General features: G+C 33.0%; 15 non-coding genes across 15 annotated transcripts; 7 read left to right on the forward strand and 8 right to left on the reverse strand.

Annotated features, from left to right (window-relative positions):
* Positions 1-113: 113 nt before the first annotated feature.
* On the reverse strand, positions 114-187 carry TRNAT-UGU (transfer RNA threonine (anticodon UGU)). Its single transcript has one exon. It is a non-coding gene; the product is annotated as a tRNA-Thr (tRNA).
* A 1,626-nt stretch (positions 188-1,813) lies between these two features.
* TRNAT-CGU (transfer RNA threonine (anticodon CGU)) lies at positions 1,814-1,887 on the reverse strand. Its single transcript has one exon. It is a non-coding gene; the product is annotated as a tRNA-Thr (tRNA).
* A 1,787-nt stretch (positions 1,888-3,674) lies between these two features.
* TRNAT-CGU (transfer RNA threonine (anticodon CGU)) lies at positions 3,675-3,748 on the reverse strand. Its single transcript has one exon. It is a non-coding gene; the product is annotated as a tRNA-Thr (tRNA).
* Positions 3,749-4,702: 954 nt separating this feature from the next.
* TRNAQ-UUG (transfer RNA glutamine (anticodon UUG)) lies at positions 4,703-4,774 on the forward strand. Its single transcript has one exon. It is a non-coding gene; the product is annotated as a tRNA-Gln (tRNA).
* A 560-nt stretch (positions 4,775-5,334) lies between these two features.
* On the reverse strand, positions 5,335-5,408 carry TRNAT-UGU (transfer RNA threonine (anticodon UGU)). Its single transcript has one exon. It is a non-coding gene; the product is annotated as a tRNA-Thr (tRNA).
* A 948-nt stretch (positions 5,409-6,356) lies between these two features.
* Positions 6,357-6,428, forward strand: TRNAQ-UUG (transfer RNA glutamine (anticodon UUG)). Its single transcript has one exon. It is a non-coding gene; the product is annotated as a tRNA-Gln (tRNA).
* A 560-nt stretch (positions 6,429-6,988) lies between these two features.
* TRNAT-UGU (transfer RNA threonine (anticodon UGU)) lies at positions 6,989-7,062 on the reverse strand. The gene has a single exon. It is a non-coding gene; the product is annotated as a tRNA-Thr (tRNA).
* A 956-nt stretch (positions 7,063-8,018) lies between these two features.
* Positions 8,019-8,090, forward strand: TRNAQ-UUG (transfer RNA glutamine (anticodon UUG)). Its single transcript has one exon. It is a non-coding gene; the product is annotated as a tRNA-Gln (tRNA).
* A 3,247-nt stretch (positions 8,091-11,337) lies between these two features.
* TRNAQ-UUG (transfer RNA glutamine (anticodon UUG)) lies at positions 11,338-11,409 on the forward strand. The gene has a single exon. It is a non-coding gene; the product is annotated as a tRNA-Gln (tRNA).
* Positions 11,410-11,968: 559 nt separating this feature from the next.
* Positions 11,969-12,042, reverse strand: TRNAT-UGU (transfer RNA threonine (anticodon UGU)). Its single transcript has one exon. It is a non-coding gene; the product is annotated as a tRNA-Thr (tRNA).
* A 956-nt stretch (positions 12,043-12,998) lies between these two features.
* Positions 12,999-13,070, forward strand: TRNAQ-UUG (transfer RNA glutamine (anticodon UUG)). Its single transcript has one exon. It is a non-coding gene; the product is annotated as a tRNA-Gln (tRNA).
* A 559-nt stretch (positions 13,071-13,629) lies between these two features.
* Positions 13,630-13,703, reverse strand: TRNAT-UGU (transfer RNA threonine (anticodon UGU)). Its single transcript has one exon. It is a non-coding gene; the product is annotated as a tRNA-Thr (tRNA).
* A 955-nt stretch (positions 13,704-14,658) lies between these two features.
* On the forward strand, positions 14,659-14,730 carry TRNAQ-UUG (transfer RNA glutamine (anticodon UUG)). Its single transcript has one exon. It is a non-coding gene; the product is annotated as a tRNA-Gln (tRNA).
* Positions 14,731-15,289: 559 nt separating this feature from the next.
* TRNAT-UGU (transfer RNA threonine (anticodon UGU)) lies at positions 15,290-15,363 on the reverse strand. The gene has a single exon. It is a non-coding gene; the product is annotated as a tRNA-Thr (tRNA).
* Positions 15,364-16,319: 956 nt separating this feature from the next.
* TRNAQ-UUG (transfer RNA glutamine (anticodon UUG)) lies at positions 16,320-16,391 on the forward strand. The gene has a single exon. It is a non-coding gene; the product is annotated as a tRNA-Gln (tRNA).
* Positions 16,392-16,774: the final 383 nt, after the last annotated feature.

Consider the following 16,774-nt stretch of genomic DNA (forward strand, 5'->3'; position numbering starts at 1 on the left):
TGGCTTCTGATATGGATTTTAAGAGATTTTGTGATATATGTGTCTATTATGTTTTCAAGTATTCATGCTACACCGATGAGCTTATTCCATTCTTGTCCATCAAGAAAAGCAAGTAGCCAATACAGGGATCAAACCCATGACCTTGGCATTACAAGCGCCACGCTCTAACCAACTGAGCTAACTGGCCACAGATGTTACTAGAAGCAAACACAAAACTGGCAAATGTACTTCAAAGCACAGAACATATTTTGTTTGCATAGCATTTATTTTTTAAAGGAACAGCTTAAGCCATAGAGTCACTTGAAGCATGGGTATCATAAAAATATTTATCTTTTACATTAAATAAATAAAATTATTTTATAATTTACAGTTTCTTTCCACATTGCAAAATAAAAAAAATGATTAGATAGGATAACAACAAAGATTAATGCATCTAATAATAGTATAAAAATAGACAATTTAGACAAGGAGTAAATGCAATTCTAAGCAAAATCAATCTGATAAATCTAATGCACAATCTTTCTTATCCATTTACAGATTGTTGATAAAGATAATCCCAGGATGTAATTCATTATGTGTTAAATTTAGTATGTTTTACCAAGTTGTGTATAAATAACTTTTAACACAAAAAATATATAATGGGGAAGTAGCTTAATATGCCCTTTGGAAATAGAGAATGCTAGCACATTTTGGAATGCAAAGCTTAAGAAAATACAAACTTCAATCCATAGGAAAGTACTTTTTGTTCAGTCTACACTCTGTAATCATACTATAGCTTAATATACAAATTGTGATGTCATAATCAGACTTAACTCACAAGAGACTTTCATCCTTGGTCTATAAAAAAGGCAGTCCTCTGTTATAAAGCTTGAAACAATTGTAAGCGGATGATATGCAAATATGACAATACAGAAAAACTGTCAATTCAATGCTAGAATAACATAAGGGGTGATGCTCCAACTGAAATTGGTCCTAGGCATTTGGGTTTCTAGTATTTATCTTCTCCTTAAAAATAGGTTACTTTTTATATATTATCATTGGTTTTAGACAAATATTCTACATAACACCTATTGCATCCCTGAGTTTATTAGAAACTTGAAATCATATATATAAAGTATTGAATTTCTTTTCTTTGCATTTAAAAGATGAGCTCAGTTCAGTAGAAGTCTTTGCTCAGTTGAGGGTTCCATGGTGTAATGGTTAGCACTCTGGACTTTGAATCCAGTAATCCGAGTTCAAATCTCTGCGGGACCTAATGTTGATTATTTCTTCTTTTGTTTAAAGCTCCATTTTCATTCAAAGTATGAGTATTGCAAATCTTCATTTACAAAACATATAAATTCCATCATTTTCAGTGGTGTCCTTTGTCTAAACTCATTTTTAAACTTTTCAAATCAGAAGTATGTCAAATATTTGGAAATAAGAAAAGATGCAATAAGAATGCAGATATCCATTACTTGTGCTCTGGTGTTTAGAAATTCTCCATTTTAATTTTTTTTACTTCAGTGTGCACTAATGGGAGGGGAGAACGTATCTTCTTCTTCTAGTAACACCTAGTGCCCTCTATGTTTGAGCAGCAATATAATAACTGACTAATTTGCCCTTGCAAATCTTAGGTATGCCATTTTGCTCGATTTGAGACAAAAGTCAATGAGCCATGTAGAGAAAAATCTTCATCAGCCAAAGGATGACACTCATGCTGGTTTCTGTTATGGATTTGAAGAGCTTTTGTGATATATGTGTCTATTATGTTTTCAAGTATTCATGCTACACCGATGAGCTTATTCCATTCTTGTCCATCAAGAAAAGCAAGTAGCCAATACAGGGATCGAACCCATGACCTTGAGATTACGAGCGCCATGCTCTAACCAACTGAGCTAACTGGCTACAGATGTTACTAGCAGCAAACACAAAACTGGCAAATGTACCTCAAAGCACATGACATATTTTGGGGCAGATGTATTAACCTGGAGAAGGCATAAGGAAGTGATAAACCAGTGATATGTGCAAGGTGATAAAGGCACCAGCCAATCAGCTCCAATATGTAAATTAACAGTTAGGATCTGATTGGCTGGTGCCTTTTTCACCTTGCACATATCACTGGTTTATCACTTCCTTATGCCTTCTCCAGGTTAATACATCTGCCCCTTTGTTTGCATAGCATTTAATTTTTCCAGGAACAACTTAAGCCATAGAGTCACTTGAAGCATGGGTATCATAAAAATGCACCAGTTTCTTTCCACATTGCAAAATAAAAAAAATGATTAGATAGGACAACAACAAAGATTAATGCATCTAATAATAGTATAAAAATAGACAATTTAGACAAGGAGTAAATGCAATTCTAAGCAAAATCAATCTGATAAATCTAATGCACAATCTTTCTTATCCATTTACAGATTGTTGATAAAGATAATCCCAGGATGTAATTCATTATGTGTTAAATTTAGTATGTTTTACCAAGTTGTGTATAAATAACTTTTAACACAAAAAATATATAATGGGGAATTAGCTTAACATGCCCTTTGGAAATAGAGAATACTAGCACATTTTGGAATGCAAAGCTTAAGAAAATACAAACTTCAATCCATAGGAAAGCACTTTTTGTTCAGTCTACACTCTGTAATCATACTATAGCTTAATTTACAAATTGTGATGTCATAATCAGACAACTCACAAGAGACTGTCATCCTTGGTCTATAAAAAAAGGCAGTCCTCTGTTATAAAGCTTGAAACAATTGTAAGCGGCTGATATGCAAATATGACAATACAGAAAAACTGTCAATTCAATGCTAGGATAACATAAGGGGTGATGCTCCAACTGAAATTGGTCCTAGGCATTTGGGTTTCTAGTATTTATCTTCTCCTTAAAAATAGGTTACTTTTTATATATTATCATTGGTTTTAGACAAATATTCTACATATCACCTATTGCATCCCTGAGTTTATTAGAAACTTGAAATCATATATATAAAGTATTGAATTTCTTTTCTTTGCATTTAAAAGATGAGCTCAGTTCAGTAGAAGTCTTTGCTCAGTTGAGGGTTCCATGGTGTAATGGTTAGCACTCTGGACTTTGAATCCAGTAATCCGAGTTCAAATCTCTGCGGGACATAATGTTGATTATTTCTTCTTTTGTTTAAAGCTCCATTTTCATTCAAAGTATGAGTATTGCAAATCTTCATTTACAAAACATATAAATTCCATCATTTTCAGTGGTGTCCTTTGTCTAAACTCATTTTTAAACTTTTCAAATCAGAAGTATGTCAAATATTTGGAAATAAGAAAAGATGCAATAAGAATGCAGATATCCATTACTTGTGCTCTGGTGTTTAGAAATTCTCCATTTTAATTTTTTTTACTTCAGTGTGCACTAATGGGAGGGGAGAACGTATCTTCTTCTTCTAGTAACACCTAGTGCCCTCTATGTTTGAGCAGCAATATAATAACTGATTAATTTGCCCTTGCAAATCTTAGGTATGCCATTTTGCTCGATTTGAGACAAAAGTCAATGAGCCATGTAGAGAAAAATCTTCATCAGCCAAAGGATGACACTCATGCTGGTTTCTGTTATGGATTTGAAGAGCTTTTGTGATATATGTGTCTATTATGTTTTCAAGTATTCATGCTACACCGATGAGCTTATTCCATTCTTGTCCATCAAGAAAAGCAAGTAGCCAATACAGGGATCGAACCCATGACCTTGGGATTACGAGCGCCATGCTCTAACCAACTGAGCTAACTGGCTACAGATGTTACTAGAAGCAAACACAAAACTGTCAAATGTACCTCAAAGCACATAACATATTTTGTTTGCATAGCATTTAATTTTTCCAGGAACAACTTAAGCCATAGAGTCACTTGAAGCATGGGTATCATAAAAATGCACCAGTTTCTTTCCACATTGCAAAATAAAAAAATGATTAGATAGGACAACAACAAAGATTAATGCATCTAATAATAGTATAAAAATAGACAATTTAGACAAGGAGTAAATGCAATTCTAAGCAAAATCAATCTGATAAATCTAATGCACAATCTTTCTTATCCATTTACAGATTGTTGATAAAGATAATCCCAGGATGTAATTCATTATGTGTTAAATTTAGTATGTTTTACCAAGTTGTGTATAAATAACTTTTAACACAAAAAATATATAATGGGGAATTAGCTTAACATGCCCTTTGGAAATAGAGAATACTAGCACATTTTGGAATGCAAAGCTTAAGAAAATACAAACTTCAATCCATAGGAAAGCACTTTTTGTTCAGTCTACACTCTGTAATCATACTATAGCTTAATTTACAAATTGTGATGTCATAATCAGACAACTCACAAGAGACTGTCATCCTTGGTCTATAAAAAAAGGCAGTCCTCTGTTATAAAGCTTGAAACAATTGTAAGCGGCTGATATGCAAATATGACAATACAGAAAAACTGTCAATTCAATGCTAGGATAACATAAGGGGTGATGCTCCAACTGAAATTGGTCCTAGGCATTTGGGTTTCTAGTATTTATCTTCTCCTTAAAAATAGGTTATTTTTTATATATTATCATTGGTTTTAGACAAATATTCTACATAACAACTATTGCATCCCTGAGCTTATTAGAAACTTGAAATCATATATATAAAGTATTGAATTTCTTTTCTTTGCATTTAAAAGATGAGCTCATTTCAGTAGAAGTCTTTGCTCAGTTGAGGGTTCCATGGTGTAATGGTTAGCACTCTGGACTTTGAATTCAGTAATCTGAGTTCAAATCTCGGTGGGACCTTGTGTTGATTATTTCTTCTTTTGTTTAAAGCTCCATTTTCATTCAAAGTAGGAGTATTGCAAATCTTCATTTACAAAACATATAAATTCCATCATTTTCAGTGGTGTCCTTTGTCTAAACTCATTTTTAAATTTTTCAAATCAGAAGTATGTCAAATATTTGGAAATAAGAAAAGATGCAATAAGAATGCAGAGATCCATTACTTGTGCTCTGGTGTTTAGAAATTCTCCATTTTAATTTTTTTTTACTTCAGTGTGCACTAATGGGATGGGAGAATGTATCTTCTTCTTCTAGTAACACCTAGTGCCCTCTATGTTTGAGCAGCAATATAATAACTGATTAATTTGCCCTTGCAAATCTTAGGTATGCCATATTGCTTGATTTGAGACAAAAGTCAATGAGCCATGTAGAGAAAAATCTTCATCAGCCAAAGGATGACACTCATGCTGGCTTCTGATATGGATTTGAAGAGATTTTGTGATATATGTGTCTATTATGTTTTCAAGTATTCATGCTACACCGATGAGCTTATTCCATTCTTGTCCATCAAGAAAAGCAAGTAGCCAATACAGGGATCGAACCCATGACCTTAGTATTACAAGCACCACGCTCTAACCAACTGAGCTAACTGGCCACAGACGTTACTAGAAGCAAACACAAAACTGGCAAATGTACCTCAAAGCACAGAACATATTTTGTTTGCATAGCACTTAATTTTTCAAGGAACAGCTTAAGCCATAGAGTCACTTGAAGCATGGGTATCATAAAAATGCACCAGTTTCTTTCCACATTGCAAAATAAAAAAAATGATTAGATAGGATAACAACAAAGATTAATGCATCTAATAATAGCATAAAAATAGACAATTTAGACAAATGCAATTCTAAGCAAAATCAATCTGATAAATCTAATGCACAATCTTTCTTATCCATTTACAGATTGTTGATAAAGATAATCCCAGGATGTAATCCATTATGTGTTAAATTTAGTATGTTTTACCAAGTTGTGTATAATTAACTTTTAACACAAAAAATATTTAATGGGGAAGTAGCTTAATATGCCCTTGGAAATAGAGAATGCTAGCACATTTTGGAATGCAAAGCTTAAGAAAATACAAACTTCAATCCATAGGAAAGCACTTTTTGTTCAGTCTACACTCTGTAATCATACTATAGCTTAATTTACAAATTGTGATGTCATAATCAGACTTAACTCACAAGAGACTTTCATCCTTGGTCTATAAAAAAGGCAGTCCTCTGTTATAAAGCTTGAAACAATTGTAAGCGGCTGATATGCAAATATGACAATACAGAAAAACTGTCAATTCAATGCTAGGATAACATAAGGGGTGATGCTCCAACTGAAATTGGTCCTAGGCATTTGGGTTTCTAGTATTTATCTTCTCCTTAAAAATAGGTTACTTTTTATATATTATCATTGGTTTTAGACAAATATTCTACATAACACCTATTGCATCCCTGAGCTTATTAGAAACTTGAAATCATATATATAAAGTATTGAATTTCTTTTCTTTGCATTTAAAAGATAAGCTCAGTTCAGTAGAAGACTATGTTCAGTTGAGGGTTCCATGGTGTAATGGTTAGCACTCTGGACTTTGAATCCAGTAATCCGAGTTCAAATCTCGGTGGGACCTTGTGTTGATTATTTCTTCTTTTGTTTAAAGCTCCAGTTTCATTCAAAGTATGAGTATTGCAAATCTTCATTTACAAAACATATAAATTCCATCATTTTCAGTGGTGTCCTTTGTCTAAACTCATTTTTTAAACTTTTCAAATCAGAAGTATGTCAAATATTTGGAAATAAGAAAAGATGCAATAAGAATGCAGAGATCCATTACTTGTGCTCTGGTGTTTAGAATTTCTCCATTTTAATTTTTTTTACTTCAGTGTGCACTAATGGGAGGGGAGAATGTATCTTCTTCTTCTAGTAACACCTAGTGCACTCTATGTTTGAGCAGCAATATAATAACTGATTAATTTGCCCTTGCAAATCTTAGGTATGCCATATTGCTTGATTTGAGACAAAAGTCAATGAGCCATGTAGAGAAAAATCTTCATCAGCCAAAGGATGACACTCATGCTGGCTTCTGATATGGATTTGAAGAGATTTTGTGATATATGTGTCTATTATGTTTCCAAGTATTCATGCTACACCGATGAGCTTATTCCATTCTTGTCCATCAAGAAAAGCAAGCAGCCAATGCAGGGATCGAACCCATGACCTTGGCATTACAAGCGCCACGCTCTAACCAACTGAGCTAACTGGCCACAGATGTTACTAGAAGCAAACACAAAACTGGCAAATGTACCTCAAAGCACAGAACATATTTTGTTTGCATAGCATTTAATTTTTTAAGGAACAGCTTTAGCCATAGAGTCACTTGAAGCATGGGTATCATAAAAATGCACCAGTTTCTTTCCACATTGCAAAATAAAAAAAATGATTACATAGGATAACAACAAAGATTAATGCATCTAATAATAGTACAAAAATAGACAATTTAGACAAGGAGTAAATGCAATTCTAAGCAAAATCAATCTGATAAATTTAATGCACAATCTTTCTTATCCATTTACAGATTGTTGATAAAGATAATCCCAGGATGTAATCCATTATGTGTTAAATTTAGTATGTTTTACCAAGTTGTGTATAAATAACTTTTAACACAAAAAATATATAATGGGGAAGTAGCTTAACATGCCCTTTGGAAATAGAGAATGCTAGCACATTTTGGAATGCAAAGCTTAAGAAAATACAAACTTCAATCCATAGGAAAGCACTTTTTGTTCAGTCTACACTCTGTAATCATACTATAGCTTAATTTACAAATTGTGATGTCATAATCAGACTTAACTCACAAGAGACTTTCATCCTTAATCTATAAAAAATGCAGTCCTCTGTTATAAAGCTTGAAACAATTGTAAGCGGCTGATATGCAAATATGACAATACAGAAAAACTGTCAATTCAATGCTAGGATAACATAAGGGGTGATGCTCCAACTGAAATTGGTCCTAGGCATTTGGGTTTCTAGTATTTATCTTCTCCTTAAAAATAGGTTACTTTTTATATATTATCATTGGTTTTAGACAAATATTCTACATAACACCTATTGCATCCCTGAGCTTATTAGAAACTTGAAATCATATATATAAAGTATTGAATTTCTTTTCTTTGCATTTAAAAGATGAGCTCAGTTCAGTAGAAGCCTATGCTCAGTTGAGGGTTCCATGGTGTAATGGTTAGCACTCTGGACTTTGAATCCAGTAATCCGAGTTCAAATCTTGGTGGGACCTAATGTTGATTATTTCTCCTTTTGTTTAAAGCTCCATTTTCATTCAAAGTATGAGTATTGCAAATCTTCATTTACAAAACATATAAATTCCATCATTTTCAGTGGTGTCCTTTGTCTAAACTCATTTTTAAACTTTTCAAATCAGAAGTATGTCAAATATTTGGAAATAAGAAAAGATGCAATAAGAATGCTGAGATCCATTACTTGTGCTCTGGTGTTTAGAAATTCTCCATTTTTTTTTTTTACTTCAGTGTGCACTAATGGGAGGGGAGAACGTATCTTCTTCTTCTAGTAACACCTAGTGCCCTCTATGTTTGAGCAGCAATATAATAACTGATTAATTTGCCCTTGCAAATCTTAGGTATGCCATATTGCTCGATTTGAGACAAAAGTCAATGAGCCATGTAGAGAAAAATCTTCATCAGCCAAAGGATGACACTCATGCTGGCTTCTGATATGGATTTGAAGAGATTTTGTGATATATGTGGCTATTATGTTTTCAAGTATTCATGCTACACGATGAGCTTATTCCATTCTTGTCCATCAAGAAAAGCAAGTAGCCAATACAGGGATCTAACCCATGACCTTGGGTTTACGAGCGCCACGCTCTAACCAACTGAGCTAACTGGCCACAGATGTTACTAGAAGCAAACACAAAACCGGCAAATGTACCTCAAAGCACATAACATATTTTGTTTGCATAGCATTTCATTTTTCAAGGAACAGCTTAAGCCATAGAGTCACTTGAAGCATGGGTATCATAAAATGCTCCAGTTTCTTTCCACATTGCAAAATAAAAAAAATGATTAGATAGGATAACAACAAAGATTAATGCATCTAATAATAGTATAAAAATAGACAATTTAAACAAGTAGTAAATGCAATTCTAAGCAAAATCAATCTGATAAATCTAATGCACAATCTTTCTTATCCATTTACAGATTGTTGATAAAGATAATCCCAGGATGTAATTCATTATGTGTTAAATTTAGTATGTTTTACCAAGTTGTGTTAAAATAACTTTTAACACAAAAAATATATAATGGGGAATTAGCTTAATATGCCCTTTGGAAATAGAGAATGCTAGCACATTTTGGAATGCAAAGCTTAAGAAAATACAAACTTCAATCCATAGGAAAGCACTTTTTGTTCAGTCTACACTCTGTAATCATACTATAGCTTAATTTACAAATTGTGATGTCATAATCAGACTTAACTCACAAGAGACTTTCATCCTTGGTCTATAAAAAAGGCAGTCCTCTGTTATAAAGCTTGAAACAATTGTAAGCGGCTGATATGCAAATATGACAATACAGAAAAACTGTCAATTCAATGCTAGGATAACATAAGGGGTGATGCTCCAACTGAAATTGGTCCTAGGCATTTGGGTTTCTAGTATTTATCTTCTCTTTAAAAATAGGTTACTTTTTATATATTATCATTGGTTTTAGACAAATATTCCACATAACACCTATTGCATCCCTGAGCTTATTAGAAACTTGAAATCATATATATATAAAGTATTGAATTTCTTTTCTTTGCATTTAAAAGATGAGCTCAGTTCAGTAGAAGTTTTTGCTCAGTTGAGGGTTCCATGGTGTAATGGTTAGCACTGTGGACTTTGAATCCAGTAATCCAAGTTCAAATCTCGGTGGGACCTAGTGTTGATTATTTCTTCTTTTGTTTAAAGCTCCATTTTCATTCAAAGTAGGAGTATTGCAAATCTTCATTTACAAAACATATAAATTCCATCATTTTCAGTGGTGTCCTTTGTCTAAACTCATTTTTAAACTTTTCAAATCAGAAGTATGTCAAATATTTGGAAATAATAAAAGATGCAATAAGAATGCAGAGATCTATTACTTGTGCTCTGGTGTTTAGAAATTTTCCATTTTAATTTTTTTTTCTTCAGTGTGCACTAATGGGAGGGGAGAACATATCTTCTTCTTCTAGTAACACCTAGTGCCCTCTATGTTTGAGCAGCAATATAATAACTGATTAATTTGCCCTTGCAAATCTTAGGTATGCCATATTGCTTGATTTGAGACAAAAGTCAATGAGCCATGTAGAGAAAAATCTTCATCAGCCAAAGGATGACACTCATGCTGGCTTCTGATATGGATTTGAAGAGATTTTGTGATATATGTGTCTATTATGTTTTCAAGTATTCATGCTACACCGATGAGCTTATTCCATTCTTGTCCATCAAGAAAAGCAAGAATCCAACACAGGGATCGAACCCATGACCTTGGGTTTACGAGCGCCACGCTCTAACCAACTGAGCTAACTGGCCACAGATGTTACTAGAAGCAAACACAAAACTGGCAAATGTACCTCAAAGCACATAACATATTTTGTTTGCATAGCATTTAATTTTTCAAGGAACAGCTTAAGCCATAGAGTCACTTGAAGCATGGGTATCATAAAATGCTCCAGTTTCTTTCCACATTGCAAAATAAAAAAAATGATTAGATAGGATAACAACAAAGATTAATGCATCTAATAATAGTATAAAAATAGACAATTTAAACAAGGAGTAAATGCAATTCTAAGCAAAATCAATCTAATAAATCTAATGCACAATCTTTCTTATCCATTTACAGATTGTTGATAAAGATAATCCCAGGATGTAATTCATTATGTGTTAAATTTAGTATGTTTTACCAAGTTGTGTTAAAATAACTTTTAACACAAAAAATATATAATGGGGAATTAGCTTAATATGCCCTTTGGAAATAGAGAATGCTAGCACATTTTGGAATGCAAAGCTTAAGAAAATACAAACTTCAATCCATAGGAAAGCACTTTTTGTTCAGTCTACACTCTGTAATCATACTATAGCTTAATTTACAAATTGTGATGTCATAATCAGACTTAACTCACAAGAGACTTTCATCCTTGGTCTATAAAAAAGGCAGTCCTCTGTTATAAAGCTTGAAACAATTGTAAGCGGCTGATATGCAAATATGACAATACAGAAAAACTGTCAATTCAATGCTAGGATAACATAAGGGGTGATGCTCCAACTGAAATTGGTCCTAGGCATTTGGGTTTCTAGTATTTATTTTCTCCTTAAAAATAGGTTACTTTTTATATATTATCATTGGTTTTAGACAAATATTCCACATAACACCTATTGCATCCCTGAGCTTATTAGAAACTTGAAATCATATATATAAAGTATTGAATTTCTTTTCTTTGCATTTAAAAGATGAGCTCAGTTCAGTAGAAGTCTTTGCTCAGTTGAGGGTTCCATGGTGTAATGGTTAGCACTCTGGACTTTGAATCCAGTAATCTGAGTTCAAATCTCGGTGGGACCTAGTGTTGATTATTTCTTCTTTTGTTTAAAGCTCCATTTTCATTCAAAGTAGGAGTATTGCAAATCTTCATTTACAAAACATATAAATTCCATCATTTTCAGCGGTGTCCTTTGTCTAGACTCATTTTTAAACTTTTCAAATCAGAAGTATGTCAAATATTTGGAAATAATAAAAGATGCAATAAGAATGCAGAGATCCATTACTTGTGCTCTGGTGTTTAGAAATTTTCCATTTTAATTTTTTTTACTTCAGTGTGCACTAATGGGAGGGGAGAACATATCTTCTTCTTCTAGTAACACCTAGTGCCCTCTATGTTTGAGCAGCAATATAATAACTGATTAATTTGCCCTTGCAAATCTTAGGTATGCCATATTGCTCGATTTGAGACAAAAGTCAATGAGCCATGTAGAGAAAAATCTTCATCAGCCAAAGGATGACACTCATGCTGGCTTCTGATATGGATTTGAAGAGATTTTGTGATATATGTGTCTATTATGTTTTCAAGTATTCATGCTACACCGATGAGCTTATTCCATTCTTGTCCATCAAGAAAAGCAAGTAGCCAATACAGGGATCAAACCCATGACCTTGGCATTACAAGCGCCACGCTCTAACCAACTGAGCTAACTGGCTACAGATGTTACTAAAAGCAAACACAAAACTGGCAAATGTACCTCAAAGCACAGAACATATTTTGTTTGCATAGCACTTAATTTTTCAAGGAACAGCTTAAGCCATAGAGTCACTTGAAGCATGGGTATCATAAAAATGCACCAGTTTCTTTCCACATTGCAAAATAAAAAAAATAATTAGATAGGATAACAACAAAGATTAATGCATCTAATAATAGTATAAAAATAGACAATTTAAACAAGGAGTAAATGCAATTCTAAGCAAAATCAATCTGATAAATCTAATGCACAATCTTTCTTATCCATTTACAGATTGTTGATAAAGATAATCCCAGGATGTAATTCATTATGTGTTAAATTTAGTATGTTTTACCAAGTTGTGTTATAATAACTTTTAACACAAAAAATATATAATGGGGAATTAGCTTAATATGCCCTTTGGAAATAGAGAATGCTAGCACATTTTGGAATGCAAAGCTTAAGAAAATACAAACTTCAATCCATATGAAAGCACTTTTTGTTCAGTCTACACTCTGTAATCATACTATAGCTTAATTTACAAATTGTGATGTCATAATCAGACTTAACTCACAAGAGACTTTCATCCTTGGTCTATAAAAAAGGCAGTCCTCTGTTATAAAGCTTGAAACAATTGTAAGCGGCTGATATGCAAATATGACAATACAGAAAAACTGTCAATTCAATGCTAGGATAACATAAGGGGTGATGCTCCAACTGAAATTGGTCCTAGGCATTTGGGTTTCTAGTATTTATCTTCTCCTTAAAAATAGGTTACTTTTTATATATTATCATTGGTTTTAGACAAATATTCCACATAACACCTATTGCATCCCTGAGCTTATTAGAAACTTGAAATCATATATATAAAGTATTGAATTTCTTTTCTTTGCATTTAAAAGATGAGCTCAGTTCAGTAGAAGTCTTTGCTCAGTTGAGGGTTCCATGGTGTAATGGTTAGCACTCTGGACTTTGAATCCAGTAATCCGAGTTCAAATCTCGGTGGGACCTAGTGTTGATTATTTCTTCTTTTGTTTAAAGCTCCATTTTCATTCAAAGTAGGAGTATTGCAAATCTTCATTTACAAAACATATAAATTCCATCATTTTCAGTGGTGTCCTTTGTCTAAACTCATTTTTAAACTTTTCAAATCAGAAGTATGTCAAATATTTGGAAATAAGAAAAGATGCAATAAGAATGCAGAGATCCATTACTTGTGCTCTGGTGTTTAGAAATTCTCCATTTTAATTTTTTTTACTTCAGTGTGCACTAATGGGAGGGGAGAATGTATCTTCTCCTTCTAGTAACACCTAGTGCCCTCTATGTTTGAGCAGCAATATAATAACTGATTAATTTGCCCTTGCAAATCTTAGGTATGCCATATTGCTCGATTTGAGACAAAAGTCAATGAGCCATGTAGAGAAAAATCTTCATCAGCCAAAGGATGACACTCATGCTTGCTTCTGATATGGATTTTAAGAGATTTTGTGATATATGTGTCTATTATGTTTTCAAGTATTCATGCTACACCGATGAGCTTATTCCATTCTTGTCCATCAAGAAAAGCAAGTAGCCAATACAGGGATCGAACCCATGACCTTGGCATTACAAGCGCCACGCTCTAACCAACTGAGCTAACTGGCCACAGATGATACTAGAAGCAAACACAAAACTGGCAAATGTACTTCAAAGCACAGAACATATTTGTTTGCATAGCATTTAATTTTTAAAGGAACAGCTTAAGCCATAGAGTCACTTGAAGCATGGGTATCATAAAAATGCACCAGTTTCTTTCCACATTGCAAAATAAAAAAAATGATTAGATAGGATAACAACAAAGATTAATGCATCTAATAATAGTATAAAAATAGACAATTTAGACAAGGAGTAAATGCAATTCTAAGCAAAATCAATCTGATAAATCTAATGCACAATCTTTCTTATCCATTTACAGATTGTTGATAAAGATAATCCCAGGATGTAATTCATTATGTGTTAAATTTAGTATGTTTTACCAAGTTGTGTATAAATAACTTTTAACACAAAAAATATATAATGGGGAAGTAGCTTAATATGCCCTTTGGAAATAGAGAATGCTAGCACATTTTGGAATGCAAAGCTTAAGAAAATACAAACTTCAATCCATAGGAAAGTACTTTTTGTTCAGTCTACACTCTGTAATCATACTATAGCTTAATATACAAATTGTGATGTCATAATTAGACTTAACTCACAAGAGACTTTCATCCTTGGTCTATAAAAAAGGCAGTCCTCTGTTATAAAGCTTGAAACAATTGTAAGCGGATGATATGCAAATATGACAATACAGAAAAACTGTCAATTCAATGCTAGAATAACATAAGGGGTGATGCTCCAACTGAAATTGGTCCTAGGCATTTGGGTTTCTAGTATTTATCTTCTCCTTAAAAATAGGTTACTTTTTATATATTATCATTGGTTTTAGACAAATATTCCACATAACACCTATTGCATCCCTGAGCTTATTAGAAACTTGAAATCATATATATAAAGCATTGAATTTCTTTTCTTTGCATTTAAAAGATGAGCTCAGTTCAGTAGAAGTCTTTGCTCAGTTGAGGGTTCCATGGTGTAATGGTTAGCACTCTGGACTTTGAATCCAGTAATCCGAGTTCAAATCTCGGCGGGACCTAATGTTGATTATTTCTACTTTTGTTTAAAGCTCCATTTTCATTCAAAGTATGAGTATTGCAAATCTTCATTTACAAAACATATAAATTCCATCATTTTCAGTGGTGTCCTTTGTCTAAACTCATTTTTAAACTTTTCAAATCAGAAGTATGTCAAATATTTGGAAATAAGAAAAGATGCAATAAGAATGCAGATATCCATTACTTGTGCTCTGGTGTTTAGAAATTCTCCATTTTAATTTTTTTTACTTCAGTGTGCACTAATGGGAGGGGAGAACGTATCTTCTTCTTCTAGTAACACCTAGTGCCCTCTATGTTTGAGCAGCAATATAATAACTGATTAATTTGCCCTTGCAAATCTTAGATATGCCATTTTGCTCGATTTGAGACAAAAGTCAATGAGCCATGTAGAGAAAAATCTTCATCAGCCAAAGGATGACACTCATGCTGGTTTCTGTTATGGATTTGAAGAGCTTTTGTGATATATGTGTCTATTATGTTTTCAAGTATTCATGCTACACCGATGAGCTCATTCCATTCTTGTCCATCAAGAAAAGCAAGTAGCCAATATAGGGATCGAACCCATGACCTTGGGATTACAAGCGCCATGCTCTAACCAACTGAGCTAACTGGCTACAGATGTTACTAGAAGCAAACACAAAACTGGCAAATGTACCTCAAAGCACATAACATATTTTGTTTGCATAGCATTTAATTTTTCAAGGAACAACTTAAGCCATAGAGTCACTTGAAGCATGGGTATCATAAAAATGCACCAGTTTCTTTCCACATTGCAAAATAAAAAAAATGATTAGATAGGACAACAACAAAGATTAATGCATCTAATAATAGTATAAAAATAGACAATTTAGACAAGGAGTAAATGCAATTCTAAGCAAAATCAATCTGATAAATCTAATGCACAATCTTTCTTATCCATTTACAGATTGTTGATAAAGATAATCCCAGGATGTAATTCATTATGTGTTAAATTTAGTATGTTTTACCAAGTTGTGTATAAATAACTTTTAACACAAAAAATATATAATGGGGAATTAGCTTAACATGCCCTTTGGAAATAGAGAATACTAGCACATTTTGGAATGCAAAGCTTAAGAAAATACAAACTTCAATCCATAGGAAAGCACTTTTTGTTCAGTCTACACTCTGTAATCATACTATAGCTTAATTTACAAATTGTGATGTCATAATCAGACTTAACTCACAAGAGACTTTCATCCTTGGTCTATAAAAAAAGGCAGTCCTCTGTTATAAAGCTTGAAACAATTGTAAGCGGCTGATATGCAAATATGACAATACAGAAAAACTGTCAATTCAATGCTAGGATAACATAAGGGGTGATGCTCCAACTGAAATTGGTCCTAGGCATTTGGGTTTCTAGTATTTATCTTCTCCTTAAAAATAGGTTATTTTTTATATATTATCATTGGTTTTAGACAAATATTCTACATAACACCTATTGCATCCCTGAGCTTATTAGAAACTTGAAACATATATATAAAGTATTGAATTTCTTTTCTTTGCATTTAAAAGATGAGCTCATTTCAGTAGAAGTCTTTGCTCAGTTGAGGGTTCCATGGTGTAATGGTTAGCACTTTGGACTTTGAATCCAGTAATCTGAGTTCAAATCTCGGTGGGACCTAATGTTGATTATTTCTTCTTTTGTTTAAAGCTCCAATTTCATTCAAAGTATGATTGTTGCAAATCATCATTTACAAAACATATAAATTCCATTATTTTCAGTGGTGTCCTTTGTCTAAACTCATTTTTAAACTTTTCAAATCAGAAGTATGTCAAATATTTGGAAATAAGAAAAGATGCAATAAGAATGCTGAGATCCATTACTTGTGCTCTGGTGTTTAGAAATTCTCCATTTTAATTTTTTTTACTTCAGTGTGCACTAATGGGAGGGGAGAACGTATCTTCTTCTTCTAGTAACACCTAGTGCCCTCTATGTTTGAGCAGCAATATAATAACTGATTAATTTGCCCTTGCAAATCTTAGGTATGCCATTTTGCTCGATTT

Source organism: Pseudophryne corroboree, chromosome 11 (genome assembly GCF_028390025.1).
Source record: "Pseudophryne corroboree isolate aPseCor3 chromosome 11, aPseCor3.hap2, whole genome shotgun sequence".
NCBI lineage: Eukaryota > Metazoa > Chordata > Amphibia > Anura > Myobatrachidae > Pseudophryne > Pseudophryne corroboree.